This window comes from Scyliorhinus torazame, unplaced genomic scaffold, assembly GCF_047496885.1.
Source record: "Scyliorhinus torazame isolate Kashiwa2021f unplaced genomic scaffold, sScyTor2.1 scaffold_931, whole genome shotgun sequence".
NCBI lineage: Eukaryota > Metazoa > Chordata > Chondrichthyes > Carcharhiniformes > Scyliorhinidae > Scyliorhinus > Scyliorhinus torazame.
The window spans coordinates 67742-77556 of NW_027308658.1; the positions used below are offsets into that span (position 1 = coordinate 67742).

At 55.6% G+C, this 9815-nt stretch overlaps 1 long non-coding RNA gene across 1 annotated transcript; it reads right to left on the reverse strand.

Annotated features, from left to right (window-relative positions):
* Positions 1–3579: 3579 nt before the first annotated feature.
* Positions 3580–9591, reverse strand: LOC140406852 (uncharacterized). The gene is made up of 2 exons (XR_011939342.1): positions 9140–9591; positions 3580–7396 (listed from the first exon to the last, which is right to left on the reverse strand). It is a non-coding gene; the product is annotated as an uncharacterized lncRNA (long non-coding RNA).
* Positions 9592–9815: the final 224 nt, after the last annotated feature.

Genomic DNA, 9815 nt, shown 5'->3' on the forward strand with positions numbered 1-9815 from the left:
AGGGTTTTGGGGGCTTTAGGGTTTTGGGGGTTTAGGGTTTTGCGGGTTTACGGTTTTGTGGGGGTTTAGGGTTTTGGGGTTTTAGGGGTTGAGGGTTTGGGGGGTTTAGGGTTTTGGGGGGTTTAGGGTTTTGGGGGTTTAGGGTTTTGGGGGTTTAGGGTTTTGGGGGGTTTAGGGTTTTGGGGGTTTAGGGTTTTGGGGGGTTTAGGGTTTTGGGGGTTTAGGGTTTTGGGGGTGATGTACGATCAATGACCACTAAAGCCAGGTTGTAGTCCAACTGAAGGCTTTAATCTCTATGTTTCCCCCAGCAGCTCTGGTACAGAATGAAGACTGCTGGGGCGGCACGGGTTCTTATACCCCGCCTTCAGGGCGGAGCTATTATACACTAGCCAATGGCAAGCATATAGGTTCTACCAATGGTACTTCAGCCTCTCAGGTACCGTAATACCTGTAATACCCCAGGGGGTTTAGGGTTTTGGGGTTTTAGGGTTTTGAGGGTTAGGGTTAGCGGGGTTTAGGATTTTAGGGATTTTCGGAGTTAAGGGTTTTCGGGGTTTAGGACTTTGTGAGCTTTAGGGTTTGGTGATTGGAGTTTTATGGGGTGTTAGGGTTTTGGGGGGAGGGTTTAGGGTTTTTAATATCCCCCCCCCCCCGAACACTTGGGTAGGAAAGTTAGATTAAACGTGTCTCGATCCTTGGTGAGATTCCACTGGGAGCAGCTGTGCCCAGCTGTGGGGGGGGGGGGCAACTGGAGCAAGTGCAGCAGGAACGACCCGGGTCGACTACATCAGCACCGTCACAAACACAAAACCTTCGAGCACCCGCAACGTTCTGGATGGACATTGTGCTGTAACGGACACCACAGTCCCTCAGAGGGTTAACGCAAGGACTTTGGTCGCTGCTGTTCCCAGACAAGGCAGCGTTTTTCAGGAAAAGGCAATTAAGCAGTTTTACGATAGGCGTGTGTCTTCCTGAAGGACCGATTATCACACGTCCATATCTCACACTGTGTGTTAATAAACTTTGCCTCTCTAAACCTGGCTTTACAATAAACTAATAGTGTTGTTTGTTGAAACAGTCTGCATTGAGTGGTCATTCTGAGATTGATAGTGTGTTTAATCGGCTGGAGAAATCGAGATATACCTTGTCAGCCATGAAGTACGGAACGGGAATCATGATGAAGGAAGAATTGAAAGGCTCTGAATGTTGATGAGGTGACCTAATCAAGCAGTTCAAAATGGTGAAAGTTTTCGATGGAGTGGATGCAGAGAGAATGGTTCCTCGTGCGGAGAGAGGGCAGAACTAGGGGGCGCCGTTGAGCTGGTATTCCAAATTCCCGGAGAACGCCCTGGGGAGACAAAGATGAGGGAACCAAAGGCAAATTCTTTTCTGGGTCTCGTTTGCCAAGCCCAGCCCTAATCGCCCCCTCGAGCAGGCGGTGGGTGAGCCGCCATCTTGAACCCGCTGCAGTCCCCGCGTGGTGTAGGTACACCCACCGTGCTGTTAGGGAGGGAGTTCCGGGATTCCGACCCGGCGACAGTGAAGGAACGGCCGATATATTCCCGAGTCGGGATGGCGAGCGGCTCGGAGGGGGGGGGGAACTTGCAGGTGGGGGTGTTCCCCGTGTGTCTGCTGCCCCCCTCGCCCGTCGAGATGGGTTTGGAAGGTGCTGTCGAAGGCGAGTGGCCGCGGTGCGAGTTGTAGACGGTGCACACGGCTGCCGCTGTGCGTCGGGGGGGGGGGGGGGGAGTGAATGCGTGGGCAAACGCATGGAGATTCAGAATGACAGGGCGTTATCTAAATGGCGATAGGCTGGGAAGTGTTGGAAGTACAGAGCGACCTGGGTGTCCTTGGTCACCAGTCGCTGAAAGTTAGCATGGAGATGCCGCATGCAGTGAGGAAGACACAGAGTATGTTGGCCTTTATTGTGAGAGGCCGTGAGCACAGGAGGCAGAATGTCTGACTGCAGCGGGACAGGGCCCTGGCTAGGCCACACCTGGAGCATTGTGGGCCGTTTTGGTCTCCTTATCTGAGAAAGGATAGACTCGGCACAGAGAGAGAGCAGCGAAGGTTCACCAGGCTCAATCCCGGGGTGGCAGGACTGTGGGATGGGGACCAGACTGATTCCCGGGATGGCAGGACTGTGGGATGGAGACCAGGCTGAATCCCGGGATGGCAGGACTGTGGGATGGAGACCAGACTGATTCCCGGGATGGCAGGACTGTGGGATGGGGGCCAGACTGAATCCCGGGATGGCAGGACTGTGGGATGGAGAACAGACTGATTCCCGGGACGGCAGGACTGTGGGATGGAGACCAGACTGAATCCCGGGATGGCAGGACTGTGGGATGGAGACCAGACTGAATCCCGGGATGGCAGGACTGTGGGATGGAGAACAGACTGATTCCCGGGACGGCAGGACTGTGGGATGGAGACCAGGCTGATTCCCGGGATGGCAGGACTGTGGGATGGAGACCAGACTGAATCCCGGGATGGCAGGACTGTGGGATGGAGACCAGACTGAATCCCGGGATGGCAGGACTGTGGGATGGAGACCAGGCTGATTCCAGGGATGGCAGGACTGTGGGATGGAGACCAGACTGAATCCCGGGATGGCAGGATTGTAGAATGGAGAGAGATCGGGAGTTTAGCAGAATGAGGGGATCGGATTGAAACGTGTGAAATTCCGACATGGCTGGATGGAGGGACGATGCTCCCTCTGGATTGGGGCGGGGGGGGGGTCACAGGGGTCACTGTCTCGGGATCTGGGATGGACCATTTAGGACTGGGATGAGGAGAAATTTCTTCGCCCAGAGGGGAGGTGATCCTGTGGAGTTTTTCACCACAGAATAGGTCAAGACACGGAAAATATTTAAGCAGCAAGCGGATATATTTCTAGACTCTGGTCCAGGTGAACAGCAGAGACATGTGGGAGGGGGGGGAGCTGGATACACACATGATGCAGAGAGGAACAGATGGATATGAGAGGGTTGGGAGATGGGAAGACTCTGTCTGTACTCGTTGGAGTTTAGAAGGATGAGGGGGGATCTTATTGAAACTTACAGGATACTGTGAGGCCTGGATAGAGTGGACGTGGAGAGGATGTTTCCACTTGTACGAAAAACTAGAACCAGAGGACACAATCTCAGACTAAAGGGACGATCCTTTAAAACCGAGATGAGGAGGAATTTCTTCAGCCAGAGTGGGGTGAATCTGTGGAACTCTTTGCCGCAGAAGGCTGTGGAGGCCAAATCACCGAGTGTCTTTAAGATCGAGATAGATAGGTTCTTGATTAATAAGGGGATCGGGGGTTATGGGGAGAAGGCAGGAGAATGGGGATGAGAAAATATCAGCCATGATAGAATGGCGGAGCAGACTCGATGGGCCGAGCGGCCTAATTCTGTCTTATGGTCTGATGGCCCCAGAATATTCGGCGGGGACGGTGACGCACCCTCCAACGATGGCTTGTGGCGATATCGTCCCTCGCGCAGTCGGGCGGACACCGACCCAACGCAGCCGTGGATCAGGTGGGGGAGAGCAAAGGCCGCACGCGGAATGAGTCTCAGACACGCTTCAAACTCAACGATATACTCGAAAGTTTATTAAGAAGCACCCACAGGCAGAGAACGACTTTCTCGTGTGTACAAAATAAAGCGCAGGAGTTTCGATATAGATTCTTACAAAAGCGAGTGTTGAGCCAAAATAAAAAACCCGCCCCCGCCCCCCCCCCCCCCCTGCGTCAAGCAGGAGACTAGTTCCATGTGGCAGCGTAGACAGCTGGTAAACAGTTAATGATGCCCCCCCCCCTCGTTCTGTCCGACCCTTCCCAAGGATGAAGCAACCCATGTCATCAAACACGTCAACACCTTCGCACCGCAAATCAGCCCAAGACATTTTCGTCATTCGCCTGGGCACCGGCACCAACTTACCCAAACCCTTCCCCCCCCCCCCCCCCCCCCCAACCAGCGTGCCAAAGCACGAGAGGGCGAGATCGTCCCCGTCCCCTCCATCGGCACATTTCACCCCCCACTCCCCTCCTCCCGGGGGTGGGTGGACGGTGGATTCAATGGGAAACCCGTTTGGGGGTGGAGGCTCCAGACGATCACCGGCGAGTCAACGCGTCGGGGGGGGGGGGGGGGGGGGGGGGGGGCGTCCGTCTCAGAGAAGAATTCATAGCGGCCAGGGCACCCAATCGCGGCTCAAACGTCTTTGGCCCGCGTTTGTGCCGCCTCCGCCCTGGATCGAGTCGGAACCGCGATAGTTCCTATCGCCGGAGCCCCCTCAGCGCGGGGAGGGCAGGGCTTGTACGCGGGATCGGAGAGCCGCGAAGCAGCTCGGATCACGGAGAGCCGCTTCAACGCCAGCTGGCAGGCGGGCGTGAGTGCGAGGGGAGCGTTGCGGGGCCTGCGTTTAAACGGGAACGACTGACGCCAATTTGGAGGCGGTCATTTGGCAGCGAAGGGTTATTGGCGATGGCGGTTTTGGGGTCTTCTGCTGTGCGCACCCCTCCCCTCGAGACCCATTTCCAACACTTTTGTCAGCAGTTTGCAAAGGAACATTGCTTCCTCCAAAGCGGAAAACAAATAAACAGGCCCCTCGCACTCAGCAAGGGTCCCACACAGAATATGCGAGGGGGAGGGGGGGTACTACAAGGGTCTCGACTGAAGTTCAGGTGTCAGAAGGCCTTTGCGCAGCGAGAATGGGTGTTGAACAGTCTGTGGTGCCAGTGCGTTAGTGGGGGCGTTCTGGCGGAGGGAGACAAAAATCAAAACAAGAGTTCCCTGGTGCATTCTCAGTGGCAAAACCTCAACCAATCAGCACTCTCTTCTCGCGCAGTAGAAATTGAGGTTCCCTTTGAGATTTGGTGCGCTTGTGAATCGGACCTGATGAGTCCGAGTAGAAAGACTTTGACAGTCTGGTCTCTTTTCTCAGCAACATCCAGCGTTCTCTTCAGTCTTTCTTTCCCCGAGCACCACCCGGTCTGATTCCTGTCGACGAACACTCCCTCCACATTCCCCTCTCCGTCCGGCGTTCGTTAGATCTACCTCCCCGGCCACAAGCGTCGCTCCGCGCCCTTCGCCAATGCGGTAACGGTTCAGAGCCTGCACCGTCCACCCGAGGCGCTCTGCTACTCCCCTTCACTGCCCCCAATAACGGGCCTATCTTCCGCCGGCTCGTTGGAAACACCGCCCCCCCCCCCCCCTCTCTCATCCAACCATCAAATAGAGCGAACCGCCCTTTCTAAACAAAATGGCCACCAGAACAATCACCTCACCTTTACCGGCAACCAGCTGATCACTAATCTACACCCCCCCCCCTCCCCCACCACCCATTCAGACCACAGCGTCCACGCCTCGTTCCGAGAAAGCCCTCTGGCTTTCCAGAGCAAGGGGTACTGGGGGGGGGGAAAAAAATGGGCCAATGGATTGAACCCCTTCTATCGCATCACTTCCCCTGCGGACAATTGGAAATTCCCAGTCCGGGTTTTCAAACAAAAAATGAAATAAAATGGAAAGTTGTATTGGGGGGGGGGGGGGAAAACGGACAAATATTCCCAGACTTGGTGCTAAATCAATTTAATGCATCTATACCCTTTCCGCCCCTTCCTGAACACACACACACACACACACCAAAAAACCAGACTCCAACAACAATTTATACTACACGAGAAGAGCGCTTATTTGGGTACCACCTGGCCAACCGATCTGTGTTCGTTTTGAAATCCGGTTATCTGTGATTTCCTGTGACACAAGGTGAAAAGATTCTTCCAACAGGCCTCAGATCAGATTCGGTACTGCCGAGAGAGAGAGAGCGAGAGAGAGAGCGGGTTGTATTGTCCGTTGATAAGAATTAATTTGACCCAGCTCCTATCACATGCGGACAAGGCGCACCTTTGTTTGAGCGGGAATGTGAACAAGGAGTGTTACAGCATAGAGCCACCATCAATAAACACCAAAACTCTGGGCTTGGGAGGGTCGTGGTGAAGACTGAATCTCTGGGGCGTGGGGGAGTTATGGTGAAGACTGGGCGGGGGTCGCTCAGCTCTAACAAAATGGTGCGGCGATCTCTCGGCTGAAGACGTTCAGTGCAAAACGATCGATTATCTGTTCCATACAGACAGGGCAGCGGGGGCGTGAGAATTTGACCGCAGTGCACGGTTACACCAAGATCTGTGCATCCTCTCAAAAGAGGAATGGTTAGATATATTGGGAGGAGGCAGGAGAAGCCGTTGGGGGCTGGTGGGCACATCTGGAAGTTGATCCACTGCTGGATCACCGTCTAAATATCGAGGGGGTCTGCGGAATCCTGCTGTTCAACAACAGGAGGCAAAACTATGGAGGCGTCAGCTTGCAAATGTGGCAGCTCGCGAGCGGGTCGTCACCGTCGACGGCTCGTTTAGAGCGAGCCGTCCACGGATTGGAATCCGACGTGACAGACTGCTGACGTACCCCAGGTGTCCCCCTCAGGCTCCCCCTCCACCCATCAAGCAAGCCAGGGAGTTAGAAAAGGGACTCTCGGCGAAGGCCCCGAATCCGGGGGGGGGGGGGGGACTTGAACACGGCCACGCACGGATCCAATTGGAATCTGGCTCGGCAAGAGAACGCAGAGCACAGTTGAGGGCGCCAGAACCGTGTTTACGGGCGACCAGATGTGCGGCCACCTCTGGAATACAACAGCACAGGGCGCTCCGTAAAAGAACATTTGGTACGAGAGAGAGAGAGGGAGAGAGAGAGAGAGAGAGAGAGAGAGGGGCGCTCGACTGAAAAAAAAAGGCAGTCATTGACCGGGGAAAAAAAGATGGCTCCCGATCCGCTGTGAGGCACTCTGGGACATCTCCACGGGACTGGCACTGAATTAACACGAGAGTTGATTGCGGGCAGCAAGGGATATCCGGACTCCGCTGTTCCTTGGCCTCTGGCCAAAATTAGACTTCAGAAACCCGGGGCGAGAATGAGGAGTGGGGGGGGGGGGGGGTTCACAAGCCCCTTAAAGAGATCGTAAAAAACACCCCAAATGCTGGATTGCCATTATACGCAAGATTCTAGAATCACTTAAGGCTGTTTCCCAAGGAAGCTTCCAAGGGACATTAGGCACCAAATGGTTAACAAATATATAGATATATATATATCACCGTGTCATAAACAAATAGAGTTTGGTTAGCGTTAATCTTTCCCAATTGGAATGGTATAGAACTCCGGGAGATCAAAACCCAAACCAAACGTTCATCTGTGTTTTACAAACTTCTCATTTTTTTTTTTGTTGGGTTTTTAAAAAATACAAAGTACGCTTGATTTATTATTTCGTCTTCAGTTCCCCGGCGGAGCAGGTTCTTTGTCCAGACGATCGCCCCCGGTTACATGATGGCGCAGTTTTGCGGGTCGCCCCTGGTAACCCCCTGTCGAAGAGAAAACGCACGGGACGGGTTAGTCGACACATCACTCTCAATTCGCCGTCTGTGCTCTCCCCGTTGAGGAGCGGAAAGGTGGGAGCCCTGGATTTCTCCGTTAGACAATCCTAAACCGGCACCCCCCCCCCCCCACCCCACCCACTCCGATAAAGCTCACATCGGGCGACTTTGGGAAATTCCCGCTTCCTGTTGATTTCCCACCCTGGCTCCGTACCTGCTCCCCTTCCGCCCCCTCCTCCCCATTTTGGCGATGGGGCCTACTGTGCGAACAATGTTTGCGAAGGTGGGGAGATAGGCCACGAGGCCCATGTGACACCGTTAGCACTTTGCCGAAGCTCGACAGCCCCGAGGTGGTCCCTCTCATCTGGGATCCCATCGGGGGCCTCCGTGTTTGGGGACTTTGGGAGTCTGCGCCGTCCGTTGTCCTTCCACAGAGTCCTGCTGCGGCCGAGCGAGAAAGGCTTGAAGCACCCTTGCTCACAAGCGCCGAGGCGTTTTGAAGCCCTGCTCTTATCCTTCAGGGAGGCGGAAAATATATTTCAAAGAGTGGGGCCCTCAGAGAGGCCCGACGGGCCAAAACCCCCCCCCCCCCCCTCCCCACCCCCCCGGCATCAGCTCCCCCTGCGGAGAGCTGGCAGGAACGAGTTGGGTTGGCCGAATGATGCCAGTTAACAGGGGGGAGCTGGGTTGCCCTGGCGCGGCAGGGGGCAGTGGGTCACAAGTCAGGGCTGTGCCAGCCAGGCCCACAGGTCCGCGTACGTGCGACCACGGCGCGAGTCGGAAACGCGGATTGGAATCGGGATCCTGCGCAGTCTCCGCCAATCCAGCGGAAGATCTAAAGCGAGGGGGTGAGTTTTATTCGGACGGTTCGAGGCGAGGATCTCCCCTCGCGGTGTGGGAGGGGCGGGGATGGGGGGGGGGGGGGGGCGGCGAGGTTTCACTGACCTCCAATTGTGTGTCAGAACAAAAAAGACAAAAACCACAGCAGGCCAAGCCGGGAGGAAGAAATTGTGCACGGTTGTAATGGGCGGGGAGAGAGGCTTTGGCTTGGGGGCCGCTGGGTGGTCGCTGCGGAGACGGCCAAGGGTTCAAATCCAGGGCCGCCAGCGGAACGTTAATTCAATTAATAAAACCTGGCATCGAAAATCCCGTCTTGGTCATCCTGACCATGACAACGGTCATCGAATGTCTTGAATAAATAACCCGAGTCTGTTCACTTAACGTCTCCGGAAATCTGCCTTGCTTATCCCGGCCTGGCCAAGCCTGACCCCTAACTGCCCCCCCCCTTCTCGGAAATGTCCCGAGCGAGGCACTCAGCGAGTCAGGATCCCGTGAAATAACAGAAAAGGGCTTAATTACTGTAACAACCACCAAACTTCTCTCTCACACACGCACTTGTACAAACACGGCCACACACGTGAGCGCACGCCCCCCCCCCACACACACATGCCCGCACTCACGTGTACACACACATGCCCGCACTCACGTGTACACACACATGCCCGCACTCACGTGTACACACACATGCCCGCACTCACGTGTACACACACATGCCCGCACTCACGTGTACACACACATGCCCGCACTCACGTGTACACACACATGCCCGCACTCACGTGTACACACACATGCCCGCACTCACGTGTACACACACATGCCCGCACTCACGTACACACGCGTACACACACACATAAGCGCACACACGCGTGTCTTTGCCATGTAGATACATACTTTGAGGCACCTTGCCATCCTCCAGTTGGGACACTTGCTGGGCAAGTCTACCTCCGGCTCTTGGAGGGAGTCACGCGGCCCCGCGTGCGCCGCGCCGAGGGCTGCCCGTACCGCTTCGGCGGGACGCCCTTGGTGGCCCGGGGGGACTTCCTGATTTTCGGCGCCTTGGCTTTGGGGCTGGGCGTGCCCGGGGGCTCGGCTGGCGGGGGGTGCGTTCCGTCCCGTCTCTCTCGCAGGCCCGCCAGCTCGGGCTCGCTCTGCTCTGCCTGGGCGATACGGGGGGCCTCGTGGGCGATCGGGACGCGGGGGGCCCAGCCCGGCGGGTACCAGGGCTGCCTGCAGCGGGCTGACTCCAGGAAGCTCTTCTCAATGTCTCGGCTCTCTCTCACTACCCAGCTCATATCTGTGGTGCCAACAGGGTCCCGTTGCCATGTGAGGGCCAGTTCTGGGTAGACCTGTTTAAGGGGTAAAAACACAGGTTTCTAGGCAACATTTTTGTCTGCACCTGGAGCCCTTTCACCCTTAATGACAAATAGTACAGAACATTGGGTGGTGCTTATTGAAGAATTGAGATTGGCTCCGATTTGTGGCCCAATAGGCCTTAGGCCTTAGGCTCCGTTCTGTCAGCAAGCCCAATTGTTGGGTTAATATCTGCCTGGGATTATACCTTTCCTCG